Source organism: Sciurus vulgaris, assembly GCF_902686455.1.
Source record: "Sciurus vulgaris genome assembly, chromosome: 7".
Lineage (NCBI taxonomy): Eukaryota > Metazoa > Chordata > Mammalia > Rodentia > Sciuridae > Sciurus > Sciurus vulgaris.
In genome coordinates, this window is record NC_136467.1 from 45,913,978 (window position 1) to 45,936,903 (window position 22,926).

Sequence of the window (22,926 nt, forward strand, 5' to 3'; positions counted from 1 at the left end):
GCAGAGATTAATATCTAGGAGTAAGTAGACCACAGACCATTTGGCCATTTGAAAAGTTTTGTTTCAAACATTTTCTCTCAAGAATTATTTCAAAAGCCAGAACAAAATTCATCTTTTTAATTTGCAATCACACCATGTAAATTGGGGCTTTACAGAAAGGCATCAGTCTCCAGGGAATGTTCAGGGAATTGATGATATACGATTATCTCTGACAGTGCTGCTGAGTGCCAGGCAGGAATGAGATTCATGCTTTTACCCTAGCCCACCTGCCAGGGCAGGCAAGAAGCATGGAGCAAACTTCTGGTGGGAGCAAAGCACTGAAGCAGTGAGCATGAGCCACATGGGGGTGTCTGGGTTTTCCCATAAGTATTGCTCAGAGGGAAAAAAAATCAAAGCCCTTAAAGACATTAATTGACCAGGGCATCTGAAGCAGCTCTTCAAGTTCACTAATAGACTGGACAACTGAGTGCCTTGTAGGCAAGGCCTTGTGGGACATTGCCATGGCATGATGGTACCTCATTTTGCTCTAATGAGCATAGAAAAATCTTTGAATCTTATTTCATGGACACCCCAAGAAACTGACCCCAACAAAGTCAGCTCCACAGAGCGCATTCTGTCAATACACCTCTTCAACACGTAAGGAACTTCCACTTTGAAGCTCTATAGGAACAAGAGCAGGATGGTATGGAAGAAAGTTCATCCTTGTACTGGAATAAACTAGGACCTTAACAGTGGTTAGCTCAACTATAACTTCACAAAGCAAAGTACAAATAACACCTATACTGATTATACTGATTGGTAGTGTTAGCTACCAATCATTATTCAAGAAGTTCTTGGTAAAGTCCCAGGCCTACAAGTCTAGACAGTTGTTTGACCCTAGTTGTGAACAAGATCTTTTTTCACCATTTATTATGCTTTTATTTCCTTTCTATAAATTAACATTATCATTAAGTACTGAAGAAAACTGTCCTAAGTACTGAAGAAAACTGCCCTAAGCACTGAAGAATACTTACATAAAGAATAAATACATGAAAAGTCCTTTAGAATAAAGTAAAATGCAAAGATGTTTCTACCCACTCTAGCTGGCTGAAGTTACAATGTGCTGACAACATAATAGAGAGAGAAAGAGAGAGAGAATCCAGAAAGTATGAGCAGAGGAAAGAGGAAGAAATGCGGGAATGAGCTGGCCTGCAGGTCTGCATTTCTTCCTGCCTACCTCCCCTTCGCCTACTGCCCTCATCTCCTGCCTCTTTAACCTCTTCCTTTCACCCCTGTGCTCCAGGTACTTTTCTCTGCTGACCCCTTTTTGGTAGGCTCTGCTATGGTTTGAATGTGTCCCCAAAGTTCATATGTAGGAAACTTAATCCTCAATGCAACAGCTTTGGTAGGTGGAGCCTCATAAGAGGTTTTTAGGACTCTTCCCTCATTACTGAACCCAGATTTTGAAGTTCCCCACAAAAACACTAATGTCTGAGAGACGAATGTGGAGGAGAATGGAAGGTTTTATTCAGTGGCTAAAGAATGCAGAAGGGGAGCTTTGCTCACAGTTCGGCTTCACAGTCCATGGGGCTTGAGGGGGGCGGGAGGTTGCAGTTATGGGTTAGAAGTAATGAGGGAGACAGACAAGCTAAGACAGGGGAAGAATATTCATGTCTTTTTTGGAAATAAGTGGAGATTTCCAGGAACTTAGGTTTGTGTCCTGTTTAGGACAACTTCCTTGAGTACTTAATGATAATGTAGGTTTCTTTAGCCTTGAAGCAGGGGAGAGAGAGAAAGAAAAACAGAGAGGGACTTGGCAAGTCTAGGTCAAGCTGACCCTTTATTACAGTATCAGACAAATATTTCTCAAATGTTCAACAGGTCTGCATACAAAACTGAGTAGAATCAAACCCAAAGATTAAGGCAACAAAGGAAAATGATACGATATGGAGACAGAGATGCCAAGCCTTTTCATCCATTCCAGTTGCTCATTGGGCATCTATTACCCAAAAGAAGAGTCAGGATGTTCAGCAAAAGTGACATTCAAGTTCCCAAAGAATAACCTAGGCATGGTGGTAGTGTGCACCTGTAATCCCAGCTGTTCTGGAGGCCAAGGAAAGAGGATCCCAAGTTTAAGGCCAACCTCAGCCTCAGCAATTTAGCAAGGCCCTAAGCAACTTAGTGAGACCCTATCTCAAAATTAAAAAGAAAAAAGTTAAAAAGGGCCAGGGATGTGGCTCAGTGGTTAAGTGCCCCTGGGTTCAATCCCCAATACCAAAAGGAAAAAAAAAGGGAAGGAAAGAAAAAGAAAGAAAATAAACAGAGCACAGTGGGCATTCAGTGCGAGGAATTGTTGCTGCCTTGAAGGAACACATGGAAAGGATCTGCATACAGCCTCCGTGAGGTAAGATCAGCCCCCTTCCAACAACCAGCAAGGCAACAGGGATGTCATTCCTACAATGACAGAGAACTGAATCTGTCAACAACAAATTGAGATGGATCATTTTCCCTGAGCAACACTCTAACCCTGACCTTGTGGCAGACCCTGTGTGGAGAATCCCACTGAGCCCATGTGAACTGTGACCTACAGAACGGTGCTAATAAATGAATGCTGTTTTAAGTCAGTGCTTGTGGTAATTTGTTATGCAGCGGTAGCACACTAATACAGTGGTGACAGTGACCAGAATGGAGAGTGGTTGATATGAGCGGATGGCACAAATCTCACAAGGAAGCAGAAGGTGTGGCTGGAACAGTAAGATATTCAGAAGCATCACAGATGCGTCTACTGTGACATGGGTAATGAAAACCTACGCAAATGCCACAGCCCCTCAAACACTAAGATTACCAACATAATTGGAAAGTGAATAATACCAGAAACTAAGATATAGAATGCATTTTCCCTTGTCACAAATTTTTCATTGTCATCCAGTAATTTTAAGAACTAAAATTAATTGGATCTAAAGATGGGGTCTTGGTATATTTGTACTAATACTAATTAATTTTGTTTTATAATTTATCTATGAACTGTCATAGATAAATAAGTAGATGGATAGAGTCATAAAATAAATGAGTTTGGGGCATTTTATCAGTATTCTCTTCTTGTCAAAGAAATTTCTATTTGTTCCATGAAGTACATATTAGTGAAATGATTTCAATTTATCATTTTATGGTCTTACTAAGAAATTTGAATTAATTTAAAGAAAATATCACTGCATACATGAATTGACTAATTCAGTCAATTATAAATTTTAAGGTAAAATTATACTCACAAGTTGTAGGCAATGATCAGTTTTGTAATTTTTTGCTGGAATGGAGAGATCTTCCTTATAATGGCTATAATATGAAGGAGCATCTGCTGCAATGAATAAAATTTTTATATCAATTTATCGTTTTAAATGAACCAAATAAAACCATTATCTTGATGACTAGTAATTTATAGGACTTTTAAATCTCCACAATTAGGTAGTGTCAAGGTGCCCTTAGAAATAGCCTGGCACTTCTGAGTAATAAATAGTCACTTTTGAATTTATTTGCAATTCACTTATTCAGATAATTTTATACTAAATTTCCTGCTTTAGAATTTACTACCCACTTAGAATTTTGTTATTTCCTGACTGTGAGGTGTATGTAGGCCTACCCACAAAATGGGGTGTTTTAATTTTTTCCTATTAGTCAGAGATAAAAGGTCACCTCATTGAGCTTTGTCAACATGAATACCTGAAAATGCTAATTGATTATAAGTGAGAATATGACTAACCTAAAGAGAAATGGGGATGTGAACATCTTAAGAATGAAGGGAGTTTTAGGACTAGAATGAGACCATGGAAAAGATAATGTGGATGTGGAGGAAGGTGCAAGAGGGACTGAGTCAATGAAGAAGAAAAAAAGACCCAGAACAAATATAATAAAATGTTACCATCTATACAATAAAACAAATAAAATAAATGAAATATATAAAGATTAAAAAGGATTTTGTAAAGCTGCCTTTAATTTCAGATGAAATTGGCACCTTGTAAACAAAAAGCCTAGAAATCTATGAAACTCCATCCACAAGTGCTAAATGAATTTGACAAGATCCTAAAAGAGCAGGTCAATAGAAAGAATCAGTTGTATGTCTATACATTGGCAGTAAGCAATTGGATGGAGAGATTTAAATAATGATTCTATAGATAATACCATCAAAAGCAAAACTTTCCATTGATAACAACAACAAGACAAAAATTGAGAAAAAAATTAAAAGATTTAAACACAGAAGGAGATATATGTGATGGTAGTGGTTTGAAAGAGTCAACATTATTGAGAGGTCAATTCTCCCTAATGGATTTATAGATTCAATATAATGCTAACCATAATCCAAATAGACTTCTATAGAACTTTACAAGCCTACTCTAAAATGGACAGAGAAATACAGTATTCCTCCTGGATAGTCAAAACAATTTAGAAAAAGCAAACCTGTATGAATAGGACTATGTAACATCAAGACTTAAAAAAAAAAAATACAATAGCCAAGAAAGGGTGCTATCTCATTGGCATAAGGGATAGACAAATAGGTCAATGTAACAGAACAGAGAATTTGGAAATAGACCACACTTAAATAGTGCAAAATCTCAGTAAATGGTTCTGTGATCACTAGATATCCAGATGAGAGGACAAAATAAGAACCCTGAAGACATACACTAAATTAATTCAAGATGAATCATAGAACTGAAAGTAAGAGCTAAAACTTTAAAGTTCCTAAAAGAAAACATTGGAGAATGTCTTCACAAGTCATTATAGACAAAAATAAAAATATCAAGTCACAGAATGGGAAAAAAATATTTGCAGTGCATTTATCTGGCAAAGGATTTGTACCCAGAATATAAAGAACTCCTACAACTTTATAATAAAAATACAATCAAATCAAAAATATCGACAAAGAGGAACAAAAGACCTGGACAGACCTCTTGAAAGAGAAGATTTACAAATACACTTAAGCACATGAAAGGTACTTGACATGTTTAGTCATAAGAAAAATGCAAATTAAAACCACTAGAATGGCTATAATTGAAAAGACTGACAATAGCAAATGTTGAGGAGGATGTGAACCAACTAGAACTCCCACACTTTACTTGTGGGACTGTAAAATGTTACAACAACTTTGAAAAACTGTTGACATTTTCCTATAAAACTTAATATGCACCTGTCACCTGACCCAGTATTTCCATGTTGAAGTATTCACACCAAAACTACTACCAACAAATATGTAATACATGTATGGATATATACATACATACACACACACATACACTAGATGATGTGTACAAGAATTTTCACAACAGCTTAACGAGGACCAACCCAAAGTCCACATCAACAAGGAGAATGAACAAATGTAAATGCAATGAGATACTGTTCAAAAATGAAAAGAAACAAATTAGTGTAATATGCATCAACTTGGATGAATCTCAAAAAGCTAGGTACAAAAGAATAGACCAAGAGGAATTTCAGGGTGAATGGACTTCTCCAGCTCCTGAGTTCACTGATACTCAACCTGAGGTTGCAGATGGGTCTGAAGGTGTGCAGGTGCCCTCTGCCTATCCAGCAGTTCCTTACTGAAGACTGGAGTGCCCAGCCGGCCACTGAACACTGGTCTGCAGCTCCCACTGCTCAGGCTACTGAGTGGATAGGAGCAACCACTGAGTGGTCTTGAGCTGTTCTGCAGACACTTGTCAAGCAAAATGGAAATAAGGTTATGGAAAATAAACACCAGTTCCTTAAAAAAAAAGAATATATACTGGATGATTTAATCTATAGAAAATTCAAAAACAGACAAAACCACAAAAATCACAAAATTGTTGTCTTTCAAGATGCGGGGGATGGATAAGAAAGTGAAATGAGGAAATCTTGTGGAATCATGGAACTGTTACATATACCATGTTTTGGGTGATTGTTAAATGGGTTTGTACAATTATCAAAATCCATCACATAGCACACCTAAGATCTATAACTAGATAAAAATTACACTTCAAGTCTTACTCTCCCAACAAAAAGAATGGAAGAAAATGTGACAGAATGTCACTTTTGTTGATGCTCAGTGGCAAATATACACAAAAAGTTATTCTCTGCATTTTCTTGTATTTAAACAAAAAACTAAATATTAAAAATTTAAAACTTTGGGGGTTGGAGATATAGCTCAGGGCTGGGGATATAGCTCAGTTCACAGAGTGCTTGCCTATCGAGCACAGGCCCTGGGTTCAATACCCAGCACCACCAAAAAAAAAAAAAAAAAAAAAAAAAAAAAAATTGAAGTATGCATCTAAAATAAATAAATCCTTATTGATCTCAGGAAGCTTGGAAAATGAAGCATAGACAGACACATAAGTAAGTTTTTGTAGTTCATAAGTATCAATATGCCAGCAAGGACTTCAATCCCCAGGTTCCCAATGTACCAGTACAAATAGGTTGCAAGAAATTGTGTATGAAACTGGAGGCATTCCCACAGCCCCTACAGAGCTTACCTTGGGGGGTTTGGGGGGTGACTACAGTGAACTAGAACATATGGACACTTACTTGTCTAGAGCCACTAAAATTTAAATTTAGACTTTAGAAGTCAATAACAATTTTTAAAATTTCTTCCTTTTCAAATGCATGACATTTACTTATTTACCATATACACCCCCTTTCAGCAACACAGAAACAAGTGAGCTCAGCACCTCACTGCAAAAATAACCAGTAAAAATAGGCAGCAACCAGATGGCACCTGCTGATAATAGCTCTGTCTGAAAGCCACATCACAAATCACACAGGTGACAAGTGTGTTTCATTCTGCTAGTCCTGGGTTCCAAAATTGCTCTGCTCTCAACTCCAAGATCAGAAGGTCATGTTTTACACTAAAACTGTCCGCAACTAGATTCCAATTAATGATGGTAGGACCTCTAAACACCAAGATTATGCCTGGGTTTGTGTGCCTCAGTGGATTTCTAGCCCTGGCTTTCATTCAATCACAAATAGAAATGTTCAACTTAACTGAATGCCAATTTGACTTCTATTCGTCTTTGTATTTCAAATATCATCCCTGGTTTGAGCCACACCAGCAAAGAACTCTGCACATCAAAACATTGCTTTGGTCCCTTTTTAAATCACTTTCATGAACTGCACTTGTTAGCATCTTATCACTTTTAAGGATGGCATTAAGGACATCACCCATAAAATCATAAGGTCCCAGTGGAGGAAGATATGCCAGAAACTCTGAGGCTCCAGTTTTGGGGCAATTGCATAGCCCTAAACATATTGTATGAAACATGAATTCTTCAATAAACTGTGATCTCTTTGCTTGGGCCACTAAGAAACTCAAAATTGGCAATCCAGTTTTAGCCCTTTTCCATAAACATATTACATGATTTATTTATGTCTCTTTATTTTATAATGATGTATTAGTTTCATTTCTATCAGGTTCCTGAAATCTTTTCTGGAGGAAATGAGTTTATAAACAATTGAGTTTTATAAAGTCACCAAATATCTGAGTTTTATTTATTTATTTATTTATATCTCTATATATGTACTTCCATAGAGAATTTAGGATATCTTCATCAGGTATATCAAAGAATAAAGTAAAACTCAAATTGCACTTTTGTGTTTCACTTTTGTTTCATAGAAATAATTCATATATACAGGATGTTTGGATAAAAACTTAATGAAATTTGTAAAAGAATGAACACAACATTATTTAGTGCCTTAAGAGATTTTAAAATGTTAATCGGTTCCTTAGGATAATTCAGAACAAGAAGAAGGGACATCTGGTATCTCTACAGATGAACATTTAGAAGTAGACAAGCTATCTTCCAATATCTTGACAGAGTGAAAAGCCCCAGAGTCTTAACCTCAAAGAAAATGGGAAGAACCCCAAGATGGATAACGTTAAAATCTATAACACCCCAGAAAAATAGGAACTTGAAATGGAAATTATAGCTTTAGAAAAAAAAAATAAAGCTCCATGTGCTGCACACCTTGATCTATATAGGCAAGTCATACTGACCCTCTCGATAGGAATCAGCATGATTTTTTTCTATATGAGAACTCCAGAAGTACAACAGGTTAGCACAAGGCCCTCATCTATGTACTTAGGCCTATCTGCATGAATTCATAGGTACAGCATTGCCCAGAACATGTATTCATCAGGAAAATGCAAACTATGCTTTAACAAAGTAAATCTTCCTGTACATTTCCTGCAGTATTGAAATAGTCATTATTTTTTGTTTTATCAAAAGGGTAAGGTGGTTTGTCTTGATAATGTAGTTATTTTTAAATAATCTTTAAAAATATCAGTTGGAACACTTCAAGTAATTCACACACTGTATTTCCAAAGGGGGGAAAAATCTTTTCTGTAACTTCAAAACAGTTTGAAAATTTTTTCTGATAAATCTTGGCCACAAGTAATATATAAAGGACAGAAATTTTTTATTTCAGGTAAAGAAAGTTACTACCTAAAATGGTTGAACGACAAATAATTATTGAATTTGGCACCATGGGTCCATGATAATGGAATGATCAAAATAGTCCACATACTGTTCGACCTTGGAAATTTGCATTTATTGATTAATATAACCCATAATTTTATCATAATGAGCCATTTTTTTCCCTACCCTTTTTACATTGTCATCTCTTCTACTATAAATCTGTCTCACTTTTTAATCCTATCCAAGGAATAAATTCCTTATTGTAGTGATTGTATGTAAAGTTGAAATCACGAGTCTGCTAAAGAATTCAAAGCAATTAGCAGGAACTGATTGTCATGCACAGGGTTCTCAAGACCCAGAAACACACATATCAGACTTGATCTACAATCTAATACCATTTATGAATCCTTCACATGGCCAAGCTCCTGGCTTAGTCTGTGTGCTTCCCAAGGCTGGATTTGGATGTCTGCCACAGGACTTTGCCCATCTGGACTCATCATTTGCTGCTTACATTAGCATCTCCCTCCTTGAAGGATAATCTCCTTGAAGGCAATAACAGTGTCATGTCTTCTTTGTATCCCCCACGGTACCCAGCACTCATTTGTATACAACTGACCTTGTGTGCTGAATCAAAACATTGAGCCATGTGACCCAAAGGGAGATTTTGTTTACACAAAGTCTCTTTTACAGCGATCCATTTAGGTAGACAAACGGTCTGGCCAAGATTTGGCACTGTACAGGAGCCATGGAAAGCATCATACTGCCTATTCATGTTTTCCTCTCTGCTGCCTTAAGTGACTGCAGTGCCAAGGCTCTGATGGAGTGCCCTTGCCATTAGCCTATGACCATCTGTCATGCCAGGTTGGGAATGGCAGCAGGTCAAGGAAACCAGGCAAGGAGCCAGAACCAGGAAACTGGGATACAGTTAAAACATAAGGGTCATAACTGCAATGGAGTTAGTCAGAAGTCATTAAACAAGCAAACAAACAAACAGAATAAAATCAAAAGGACAGCAGAAGACAGAGAATAATAAAAGACTCAACAACGAGCAACCAGAAAATCAGCAGGAGTTAAAGGTTCGCCAAAAGTAGGGGGTTGTTATAGCCAATAAGGCAACCTACAGAGATGCAGAGATGCACCTGTCATACAACTCTGAATCACATTCCCATGACTAAAGCTGCTATTGAAAGCACACTCTAAACTAAATTATTTTTTAATAAATTTTGTAACACCTTATGAATGGCACAATTGTATTACTGTCTGAAAAAGTATTAATTTATTGAATTTAAGCATTTTAGGCCCAATTTTTGCTTACCTGTTTTAGATTTTCTTCTGTAACACATCAGGAAATTCAAATTTTTTAAATTCTCTTTAAGGGATACTTGAGAGGACACACTCTACATTTTGCTTTTATCATGCTGACAAACAGACACACAAACCAAGAAGACTTGAGCCGTCTCCTAGGTCCCTAAAGCCACATCTAATCTCCTTACCTGGATACTTAGGCCCTCCATGACATGGCTCCAACCTGTTTTTCCACTCATAACTCCTTCTATTTTCGACTTCCCTTCCTGGGTGGCAGTAGTAAAGAGGTCCAGGCATCTCATGAGCTCAGGATAAAGCTGATCCTTCTTCCTCAGGCTCCCCCTCAGCATTGGCAGGAACAGGGTGGGCAATGATGTCTGCCTGTTCCTAGAAAGACCCCTCCCCATCCTCTCCTTCACATTCACAGCCACAACACCATCACCTGCCTCGAAATTCTTAAGGCCAATCTCACCCTGCCTTGTATCCTTGCGAATACATCAGAAAACCAGTGCAAACTCCCAGGTCTAGACTCATCCCTGTAACCACAATACCCCCCCCCCCCACAGTGCATCACTCTTTTCCTAAATTCTTTTCTATGATACTTGACTTTGGATATATTTTTCTTATTTATGTGCCTGTCTGCCCTCCACTGAAACACAGCTTCTACGAGGACAGAAATGTTTACTGGTTTGGTTTCCCACAGAATTCCCTTTGCCTAGGACACTGCTGGAGACCTAATAGGCACCCAGAAAATATTTATCTAATGGGTCAGTGAAAGAAAAAATCTATTTGAACAGACTGCTGGATTACATCCTGGATACAAGCAAACATTATGCTACTCTATCACCCTGTTCGAATAGCTCCTGATACTGCAGCTGGGGCCCTCCCTTGCTCCTGTCTGCCTGTGCAAATCCTAGCTGTCAAGGTCCATCGATAATCCCTCCTCTTCTGGAAAGCTTTCTCAGCTCATTCCAGCCCGCAGGTATCTTGTCCTCCTCTGAACTGCTACAGTACTTACTGTCATTTAACCATTAATCATCGTCCTGCTGGTGCCAGCTCTGCACAGTTACGTAGAACTACTGTTTATACCTTCAGTGGTTATTTAACTTATCACTTTTCATTTGTCTCCTAAACTAGATTGTAAAACAATAAGAACAAGAATATTAATTTTATCCTTCCCTATTTTCCCTGCAAAACTTTACACAGAATAAAGGCCTAACAGATTGCAGTTGAATAAATGCTTGAAAGAATTTAGAACTGAGTCTTGAAAGAGGAACAAGTGCAATTTTATTTATCTAGTCTAAAGGACGAGATTGGGGATTTTCTTCTGTTTTTGTTAACTTTTGGGTGAAAATGGAATGATAGATTTGAAAATATTTTGTTAAGCAGGGCATGAACTAGAAGCAGTAGAATCAGTATGAAAGTAGCATGATGTGGATTTATTCTGCCTCCAAAGCACGGCTTTGTTCAGATGTCCACTGGTCTCTGCACATTGTGTGTTTCAGGAGGAATTATACAAGTCTCATCTCAAAAGGTGGGTTCTGAATGCACCAAGACAGCCATGGTTTCCCACTGTTCTTGTCATCAATTGTAGTCATTTGATGCACTTCTGGCTTTTGACTCAATTCTGAGGTCTGAGTAGTGAGGCAAAATCCATTGGGAGACTTCTGGAAAAGGTTCCTTGACTTTCAAGGAAAAAAAAATGAAGAAAAATGTTCTCTGTTCTTCATTTCTATAACAAACTACCTGGGATAGTCAACTTTACAAAGGGAAAGGTTTATTTTGGCTCACTATTTTTGGGTGTTTGGTCCATGGTCAGTTGACTTGGCTGCTTGGGACTGTGGTGAAGCAACACCTCATGGCAGCCTGGAAGCAGAGAGAGAAGCTTCCCATAATCTGCTTCAAGGTCATGCCCTCAGTGACCTCAGGTTCACTACAGAGGCCCATCTCTTAAAGGTTCTACCACCTCCCAAAAGTACCATGTGCTAAGGACCAAGTTGTTAACACATAGAACTTTTGGGGATATTCCAGATTCCAATTATAACAAGCTCCGTCTTCTATCTCTGACATTCTTATATTTGGGTACAATGCTTGGTACTTTCATAGCAGTATTGAAACCAGGAGTGAGACTAGCTTGAGGACAAAACCAGCACACAGAAGAATGAAGGCCTGGAAAGAGAGAAAGAGTCTGGGTCTTTGATGATGTTGTTTATCAACTGAATTAGTCACCCTAAGAGTCATATTTCTTTTGGATCTCATTAATAAAATTATACATTAATGTAATTCGGTGTTGCTTTTCTTTTTATTTCTTTATTTTTATTTATCTTTTAATTTTTTTTATTGTAAACAAATGGGATACATGTTGTTTCTCTGTTTGTACATGGCGTACAGGCATTCCATTTGTGTAATCATAAATTTACATAGAGTAATGTTGTTTGATTCATTCTGTTATTTTTTTCCCTTCCCCCACCCCTCCCACCCCTCTTTACCCTCTATACAGTAGTTCCTTCCTCCATACTTGCCCCCTCCCTAAACCTAACTCTAACCCTAACACTAACCCTTCCCTCCTCCCCATTATGTGTCATCCTCCACTTATTAGCGATATCATTCGTCCTTTGGCTTTTTGAGATTGGCTTATCTCACTTAGCATGATATTCTCCAATTTCATCCATTTGCCTGCAAATGTCATAATTTTATCATTCTTTATGGCTGAGTAATATTCCATTGTATATATATACCACAGTTTCTTTATCCACTCATCAATTGAAGGGCATCTAGGTTGGTTCCACAGTCTGGCTATTGTGAATTGAGCAGCTATGAACATTGATGTGGCGTATCTCTGTAGTATGCTGATTTTAAGTCCTTTGGGTATAGGCCAAGGAGTGGGATAGCTGGGTCAAATGGAGGGTCCATTCCAAGTTTTCTAAGGAATCTCCACACTGCTTTCCAGAGTGGCTGCACTAATTTGCAGCCCCACCAGCAATGTATGAGTGTACCATTCTCCCCACATCCTCGCCAACACCTGTTGTTGCTCGTATTCTTGGTAATTGCCATTCTAATTGGGGTGAGATGGAATCTTAGGGTGGTTTTGATTTGCATTTCTCTTATTACTAGAGATGTTGAACATTTTTCCATATGTTTGTTGATTGCTTGTAGATCTTCTTCTGTGAAGAGTCTATTCATTTCCTTAGCCCATTTGTCGACTGGATTATTTGAATTCTTGGAGTAGAGTTTTTTGAGTTCTTTATAGATTCTGGAGATTAGTGCTCTATCTGAAGTATGATTGGCAAAGATATTCTCCCTCTCTGTAGGCTCTTTCTTCGCATTGCTGATAGTTTCCTTTGCTGAAAGAAAGCTTTTTAGTTTGAATCTATCCCAGTGGTTGATTCTAGCTTTTATTTCTTGTGCTATGGGAGTCCTGTTAAGGAAGTCTGATCCTAGACCAACAAGGTGAAGATTTGGACCTACTTTTTCTTCTATAATCTGCAGGGTCTCTGGTCTGATTCCGAGGTCCTTAATCCATTTTGAGTTTAGTTTCGTGCATGGTGAGAGATATGGGTTTAGTTTCATTCTGTTGCATATGGATTTCCAATTCTCCCAGCACCATTTGTTGAAGAGGCTATCTTTTCTCCATTGCATAATTTTGGCCCCTTTGTCTAGTATGAGAAAATTGTATTTATTTGGGTTTGTGTCCATGTCCTCTATTCTGTACCATTGATCTACCTTTCTATTTTGGTACCAATACCATGCCGTTTTTGTTACTATTGCTTTGTAGTAGAGTTGAAAAATAATCATGTGAGTCTTGACTTTAAGTCTATTAATATGGTGAATTACGTTTATTGATTTCCTGATGTTGAACCAACCTTGCATCCCTGGGATGTTAATTTTTTATATACTGCATTTTGATTCATTGAACACAAATGGGGTACATCATTTCATTTCTATGGTGGTACACCATGTAGATTCATACCATTCGTGTAATCATACATGTACATAGGGTAATGATGTCTGTCTCATTCCACCATTTTTCATACCCCCCTCCCTCTCATTTCCTTCTACATAATCTAAAGTTTCCTCATTTACTTGAAGCCTGAGCATTCTATATGATAAAATGATTTATATAATATTCATTCAAAATAAACAAGGAACAAAGTCATATGAGTGAATGCTCTTATCAACCTTAATGATAATAGATGAAAACTGGAAACAATCCAAATGTCCTTATTTCCAGATAAGGAAATCACAGTATAGCTATGCAATGGAATACTACTCAGTAATAAAGAGGAATAAAGTTCTTGAATATCCAACATGGATGAGCCAGTCTCAAGGCCATATGCTGTATGATTCCATTCATCAGATAGTCTAGAAAAGGGAAAACTCTGGTGTGATGATTACCTTTGTGTGTCATCTTGGCTAGGTCATGGGACCTGGGCTTTTGTCAAACATTAATCTAGATGTTGCTTTGAAGATATTTTAAAATTGTGGTGTAATACATAAACATAAATATATTAACTATTCATAAGTATACAGGTCAGTAGTGTTTAGTATATTCCTATTCCCCTGCTACTGATCTCCAGAACTCTTTTGATCTTGGAACATAGCAAACACTATGCCCATTAAACCATAACTTCCCAAATTCCCATCTACCCAACCCCTGGAAACCACCCTTCTACCTCTTGTCTTTTTGTATTTAACTACACTAGTTATCTCATATAAGTACAATAATACAGTGCTTGTCTTTCTGTGACTGGTCTATTTCATTTAGTATGATGACTTCAGTGTTACAGCATGTGTCAGAATTTTCTTTATCTTTTTTTTTTTTTTTAGGACTGAAATAATAGTCCATTGTATATGTAGATACCACAATTTTCTTTTAAGTCCATTCACCTCTTGATGGACTCTTGAGTTTTTTCCACCTTTTGGCTATTGTGAATAATGATGCTATTATTAACATGGGTGTATAAATAGCTCTTTGAGACCTTGATTTTAAATCTTCTGGGTATATACACAGAGGTGACATTGTTGATTCAAAACTATGAGAATTTATTTTTTTAGATGTGAATAAATTATTTGAGATTTTATAATTGTGTGTGTGTGTGTATGTGTGTGTGAGAGAGAGAGAGAGAGAGAGAGAGAGAGAGGGAGAGACTATTAGTTCTAATTCCATAGAGAACTTTGACTAATATATTTAAAGACAAAAAACATCAGTTGTTGTCAGGGGTCAAGTGGAATTAGGGAAAAAAAATTGATTACAAAAGGGCACAAGATAACTTAACTTTTGGGTGTAATGAAATGGTTTCTTTCTGCACTAATATAGTAGTCACAGACACATGTGACTATCACGCACATGACAGGCAAGTGGTCTGAATTCAGATGTGCTGAAGGTAAAAAACATACATCGAGTTTCAAAGACATATGGGAAAAAATAATGTAAAAGTGTTAGTAATTAATTTTGATAACATATTGATACATTCATATGTATTGGATTAGACCAAATATATTATTGTTATGGTTCGAATGTGAGGTATCCCCCAAAAGCTCACGTGTGAGACAATGCAAGAAGGTTTAGAGTAGAAATGATTGGATTATTAGAGCCTTAACCCAATCAGTGAATTAATCCCCTGATGGGATTAACTGAGTGGTAACTGAAGATAGGTAGGGTATGGCCGGAGGAGGTGGGCATTAGGGACATGGCTTTGGGTACATATTTTGTATTTGTAGGTAGAGTCTCTCTCTGCTCTCTGATCATCATGTGAGCAGTTTCCTTCCACCACACTTTTCTACCATGTTGTTTGCCTCACCTGGAGCCCTGGGGAATGAGCTGGCTGTCTATAGCCTAAGACCTCTGAAACCATGAACCTCTAAATAAACTTTTCTTCCTCTATAATTAGTCTGGTCAGGTCTTTTAGTCATATCAGTGAAAAACCTGTCTAAAACGATTACTGAAATAAATTTCACCTGTTATTTTTTTTGATGTGGCTACTAGAAATTTTTAATTACATTTGTGGTTCATATTGTCTTTTTATTGCACAATACTGTTATGTATCTTGATTGTGATATTAGATACATGACTGCACATAAAGTCTTTTAACTATACACTAAAAATAGTCAATTTTAACATATGTAACTTATACCTCAATAAACAATTGTAAAATACGGACTAGGGAAATCAGAAACAATTTTATTATACAAAAAGTGTTGTGTTATAATATTCATGTTGTGTTAATCCTCGTTGTTGTATCCTTGCTCATACTATTCCCAGTTTCCACAAAGATCCTTTTCATCTTTTGAGAACTGGTCATGACAATCTCATGCATCCATCCCATTCTTCTTGGCCCCTCCAATCTGTCTTTCCTAAATCTTCATTGCTTCACAGTCAGTCTGACTTCTCCTTCATGACATGGAATTTCTGCTTGCTGGGTCAGACACCAGCCAAAAGAGTAAGAATGATGGGGATAGTGGTTGAGTACCCCTGAGTTCAATTCCCAGTACCCCCCCAAAAAAGTTGATTATACAATTTAGTATGAAAATGTTGAGGAATTAAGGGCAAACATGAAAGAAATCAAAATGACCTAAATTTCATCAATCAGAAAAAAAATCTATCAACACTTTAGTGTAGATCTCTTCCCCATAGCTCCTCTTGTAGGCATTTGATTTTTTTTTTCTTTTAATAAAACAGCAACTCTGTGAATATACTACTTGATAATTTCCTTTTTACATTTGATATCCAATATAAAATATGAATTTATAAATACATTTTACATAACCACATTAATTTTCCACCATAAATTAGCTAATCCACAATTGTTAGCCATTTAGCTCATCTACAGATTTTGTTATTACAAACAGAATACAATAAGCATTTTGTAGCAAAGTCTTTGTGCACATTTTTAATATCCTTAGAAAAATTCTTTGAAGTAGATTTTGGGGTTAAACAATTCATAATGCCAAGTTCCCATTAATAAGCGTGTTACAGATAGAAAATCCAAGATCTTTGAACAGCTATCTCTTTTTACATGATCTTAAAGGGTTGTTTGACAAGATTCCCTTTCTGAGAGACATAACAAGTAACTAAGCTTCCATCAGTATTAATATGAAATTAATTCAAAACGACCTTGAATATTATACCAATTTTTACAGAGAAGGAAACCATCCTAAGTGACTTACCTGACTGAACAATTATTCAGACTAAGACACACTTTCCAGAAGTCAGCTTGGCCATCATCTCATCTAGCAGGCCTTCTGAAAACTCTCCAGTCTGGGCTGTCTTCCTTTGGTTCCTATTGCCCCTGAGCATGTGTCCCTGCTGTAGCATTCATTTTGCCAGAGCTTTCCAAACTTTACTGCACATGCAAATCTGCCTAGTATCTTGCCAAAACGCTGGTTGCGACTCCACTGATTTGAGAGTGGAACCTGCAATCCTGCACTTCTCACGAGGTGCTGAGTGACACTGATGCTGTCGGTCTGAGGACTGCACTTTGGAAAATGAGGTATTGAAGTGCCGCCTCACAGCCTGTTGTATTTCATTCTCCTCCTGTAGCTGTAAGCTCCACAGGGCCACGAACTATGCATTATTAATCAGAGCATCTCCAGCATTTAGCTCAAGCTATGACAGGCAGTAAAAGTCTCAATAAATATGAAATGAATGAATGAACAAATGAGTGAATAAGTGAATAAATACATAAATGAAACCCATGTCTCCCAGTCCAGAGTTGTTCCCACCGCATCATGCTGTCTCTCAAACGCATGTGGCAGGTCCGCTTCTGCCTTTTAAGGTAAGACCAATGTCTTAAGAAAACCGAACCATCTCAGTGGCTTAAAATATTGAAGGGTCTTTTCCTATTTGGGGTAAGGGAGGAGGTAGAGTACTCTATTCCCCTTCATCATTCAGCATCCAAGCTGACCAAACTTGTACCAAATTCAGTGTGAGGCTTTCAAGTGACTTTGAAGCATCTAACTGGCACATGAGGCCTGGAGGTCTGGGGGCACACTTCTGCCTCTATTCCCAGAGATGACCCCAGCAATGATCATACACTGACTGGAGAATGGAGCCATAAGGGTGAGTGGTCCCTCTACTCCTCTGCAAGCCCCAATGCCTCAGCACGGCTATCCACTGTTCTTTCATTGCACTTTCCACTACCAGATTTTGTAGCTAAATCTGTGGCTTTCCTTTTTCCTGGAATTCCTTATCCCAAACAAACTCCATCTGTTCAAATCCTACTCATCTTTCAGTTCATATCTCAAAAGATATTTTTTTCTTGCAGTTTTTTTCAGATCTCCCAAACACATATGTTTCCCTATTTTTCTGAACCTTTGTAATGCTCTGTACTTTCCTAGTAATCTCTAACACATTCTGCCGCATGTTTTAAGTATGGGTGGACTTATAAGTTCCCAAAGAGCGGGGACCATGTCTTAAACAGTTGCCGTCTGCCTCTTGACATCTAGCAGAAGAGCTTACACATAGCAGTAACTCAGTAAGTAGTGGCATTTTTAAGTTGCATTTAGAATATACACAATAAATATAAAGAGCTTATCTGGTAACAACCTTGCTCTGTGTGTTTGGACAGAGAGGACAGCTATAACTCCAAAAGTGAAAGAAAGTAGAAGGACTGCCAGTGCTCAAAAGCTACAAATATAACTAGAGCTGTGGCATAAAATGAAATACTTCTGGTTCATATACTTCCACTGAGCAGCACTGCATTTTATACACTTCTTCTTTAATGGTTCAGACATATAGTTCTTAACATCACATGGAGACTCATAACCTTCAGAATACAGCATGAATCAGCTGGCTGCACGGCAAAGAGAATATAAAATGCCATCAAGAATGTCCTAACTGGAACAGTAAACTTTTAAAGTACAAACAACTCATCTGTTAGCAGCCTGGCATTTTGCTGTCTGGAAAGTAAATACATTAGAGAGATGTCTTTAAAGAAATTCTATTACCTGTAGAGGGCAACAATTTTCAATCATGAGTCTGTAGCACACCAAGGTAAAAGACACTGCGACCTGGCCTTTTAGCAGCAGCAATGAGCACAAGGAACCCCTTGACCCTCATATGAAGAGTTTCTACCCACTAGTCCTTAGGTGGAGAAGGATTTGTCCTCACTTACTCAGCTTAGGGCATGGATTCTTGAATCGGCAGTCTATAGAGACCATAGCCACTAGGGAATATCACCAAAAGTATAAATCCGAAAACCAATTTTTCCCCATTATCTCACCTTTCTGGTTTTACAAAATCTTGGTGATAGTCTGGTCTACTAAAGGGGTTTTCAAAGACCCCAGTATCCAAGTTTAACACGAGGAAATATATTGCTTTTCACCTGGAGCCTAGAATCAGCAGCTTTCTGCATCTACAGGGTACAGGTGGCTACCTTAGAAGGGAGCAGGTGAGGAAGAAGAAATAAGGTAACCTAGTTTGGAGTCTTCTTATGAGAAGAGATCATCTTCAGTCCCTATATTTCCCAACACCACCCCACAAGCAAGTGAAAAACGGGTGGGTGCAGAAGAATAGAAGGAAAAATAACAGCAAGCTTGGCAATGTTACCTGTCAGGGAAGAAAGAAAAATAAGATCAGACTAAGAATAGTACACTGAACACTGAAAATAATTATGGTGTGATTCATTCTACCACCTCTGTTGATATGTGTAAAGGAGTGTAGACAAAGTTCTCCTGTGAATTGCTTTGATCTAGACTTCATAATGGTGATATATCAAACATGAAACTTTTTCCTAGGAATCCTGGGTACCATAATTTTTATTGTTCTAAGGTTAAGCTTTCCTATTAAGTAGTCACTTACAGAGACTGGGGACTTTAAGAAATATCTAACACCAAATTATATGGTTATTCTTTCCAAATGCAGGATTCCTGGGGCTTATGACAGGTAATCCAGAAAAGTAGGCTTGTAATTAAACTGAATATTTATTTTATCCATTAAACATATGTTATCAATTAAAGAGGCACTAAGGAGCTTCCAGTGGGCCCACTAGGTGCTGTACATTGACACAAAGATGAGGAAAACAGCCATTCTTACCTTCAAGGGATTTATTATCTAAGAATTTTTATTGTCATTTTTAAGTAAGGATGATCGCAGGAGGATGCTTGCTTTTTCAAGAGCAATAATAATTACAGGCCATGTAGTAATGCAATCTAAAAGGAAAAGGGATCATGTGAGTGGACAGAGGAGGAAGAGAAGACATCTAATTGGGTGGAGTTAAAAAAAAAAAGACTATGAATGGGCAGCATTTGAGAAGAGACTTCAGACTTGAAGAATGGCTTATGTTTTGTCCAAAGGAAAGAGAAATGAAGTTTTTGTAAAAGATCAGCATAAACTATAGCACTCATCCTAACGGACATTTTCTGTGAACTTACTTCATGCCAGGCACTGTGCTGAATCCTGTACACATCACCATAGCCCTCATGATCTTCACAACCGCACAGCACCGTGCAGTCTATTACTGCTTTCATTTCAGAAAAGAGGAAACTGAAACTCTGGTTAATGCCCAAGACCACAGCTAAAAGTAGCACAATCTGAAACTGGCAAGGTTTCAGGTAATGTTCAGAAACTTAGTTTGAATATAGTATTCAGTGTATATCAATAAATAAAAATGATGAATCAGAAATTCCCAAGGCTCTAAGGGCTGTGTTATGATTTATGTATTAGGTGACCCCATAAAGTTCATATGTGAGACAATTCAACAGGGTTTAGAGGTGAAATTATTGGGTTATAAGAGCCTTAACCCAATCAGTGAATTAATCCCCTACTAGGGATTAACTGGGGGGTAACCATAGGCAGATAGGGTGTAGCTGGAGGAGGTGGATCTTTGAAAGTCTGCCTCTGGGGTACATATAGCATGTCTGTGGTGAGGGGAGACTCTTGTTCTGTTTCATGGTGGCCAAGTCCTGAGTCACCTTCCTCCACCACATTATTCTACCATGTTCTGCCTCACCTCAGGCCTGAGGAATATAGTTGGTCATCTGTGGACTGGGACTTCTGAAACTGAGCCCCAAAATAAACTTTTCCTCCGAAAATTGTTCTTGTCAGGTATTTGGTCACAGAAGAAAAAAAAAAAAAAAGGACTAAAACAGGCTAGGTTAAAGGCTTCATGCTAGTTGACAGGCAATGAGTAGTCACTGAAGGGTTTTGAACAGGTTTTTACATTATGCAAACTGACAGCACTAAAGACCTCATGGAGTGGAGGAGACTAAGGGAACAGTAGGGCCAAGAAGTCCCTGTCAGTTTTTCAGGGAAGAAGCAAACTCACAATGAATATTTTGTTAATGAAAGAGGGTAAGAAATGCATAAACAGAGAAGGTCACATCCACAGAACTGTATCAACTAATTGGTTGAGTGTGGAAATCTTAGGGAAAACAGAAAGTCAAAGACTCCAAGAGTTCAGGTCTGAGGCTGACATGATGGTTTCAGGAACACAGATGGTCAAATAAAGCAGAAGAGAAGACAATGCCTGTAAAGCCCTCCTGCAGTCCTTCCTCTTCCTCCTCTTCATCACTGCCACCCCCATCAGAATTTACAAAAGACAATGTTGAGCGTGTGCCAGGCATCACTCTAAGGCTTTTTCACATATGGACAATTTGACAGTTTATAAACTCATAAGGTACATACTATTCTTATCCATTTTATAAGGAACTAGAGACATAGGAAGTTAAGTGACTTGCCCAAGGTCACTCTGCTAAGAAGCAGTGAAGCCCCAATGACAAACCTAGGCCATCAGAGTGAGGGACAGACCCAAACATTGTTTTTGCTGGACAAGTTTTTTTCCCTAGTGTTCCTCTGTAATGTCGATGGAGGAAATTGGGACTACTAAATAGTCTTGCATTTACAGGGTGAACCTATAGCTCTCTGTTACAAGATATCTGACCAGAATCCTCTCCTTTTTCTCTAGCCCACTTTCTCATGGGGCTGATTTTTCCTGTCTGCACTTGGAAGTGCCCCATTTATTTTCCAGGGATGGCCTGTCTGTACTTGTCTCCCCCATGCATGTAATCTCATGCTGCTCTCTATGAATAACAGGGATATTCTCTCCTTTACAGAATAGCATCTTGGACCTTTTATTCTCTTGATCTAATGCAGCTGGACAATGTATTACTCTGACTAGATTTCCTCTTTCCTTTAACAAGGCAATTTGAAAATATTTACATGCAGAAAGTGTTTGGCATGTGTTGGTGAGCCAGGTCCTGCTGTGGTGCTGGCTACAGAGGAATTGTTTTAATTTTGCTCAATTAGATCCTCCTCCAGTGAATTGTGGTGATATATTTATTTGATTTCCTGTTTCTCCTCTTTTTTCTTGTTTGAAACAATGGAGTTGAGCTGCTTGAAGACAAACGGAGTTGAAGAAGGCAGTGCCTAAGGAGAAGACAAGAAGAACAGGGAAAGGTCACCCAGTGAGGAGTCCTCCAAAGGCATCCTGACATCTGGTCCAGTGAGTGACCAAGTGAGGCAGCAGCTGATCTGGGCCTGCTCTCCTGACTCTAGGGAATACTAAATGAGCTGATGAAGATTTGGAGGAAAGGCAAACCAACATTACACCTCATTCTGACTTGGTATGTTTTTTGTCCCAAACTCCAGACACATGCAGCTAAATACTAACAGGAAAGCTTTAGGATTCCCACCCCCAATTCATTATGATAAATGTTTTTAAGCATACAGAAATATTGAAAGATTGGCACATTATATCCCTCCTTCCCATATTTGACAATTGTAACTTGAAACATTATCATTAACATTTTCTCATATTTGCTCAGTATGTAGGCAGGTAAAGTATATATTTCTATGTGCAACTATTTGTTTCACTGAACCATTTAAATGTACGTTGCCAACATTAGGACACTTTACTCAAGCACTTCAACTTACCTGTGCTAAAAATAAGAACGTTCTTCATAATCATGAAACCATTTCACCTCCAAAACTAATAAATACTTTTAAAACATTTGATATCCAGACAATATGCAAATTCTCAAATTGCCCCCAATATTATCAGGATCTAATGTAACTGAAACTTTGTATTTGGGTGTTTATAATTTTGTTTTTAAAATCAAAGTGTTAGGTATAGAGAGAAAAGCACAAAAAAAATCATGGATCCAGCTCAATTAATTTTCACAAATTGAATGTGTATATGTAACTACCACCCAGACTAAGAAATGAAATATTAGCAGTGCCTCAGAATCCTGCCTTCTGTTCTCTCCCCATCAG

The 22,926-nt window shown here is 37.9% G+C and overlaps 1 long non-coding RNA gene across 1 annotated transcript in view; it reads right to left on the reverse strand.

Annotated features, from left to right (window-relative positions):
* Positions 1–3,265: 3,265 nt before the first annotated feature.
* Positions 3,266–22,926, reverse strand: part of LOC306666155 — a 52,114-nt gene continuing 32,453 nt past the window's right edge. Inside the window, exon 3 of the long non-coding RNA XR_013765218.1 lies at positions 3,266–3,334. This is a non-coding gene — a long non-coding RNA (uncharacterized lncRNA). The remainder of the gene's footprint in view (positions 3,335–22,926) is intronic.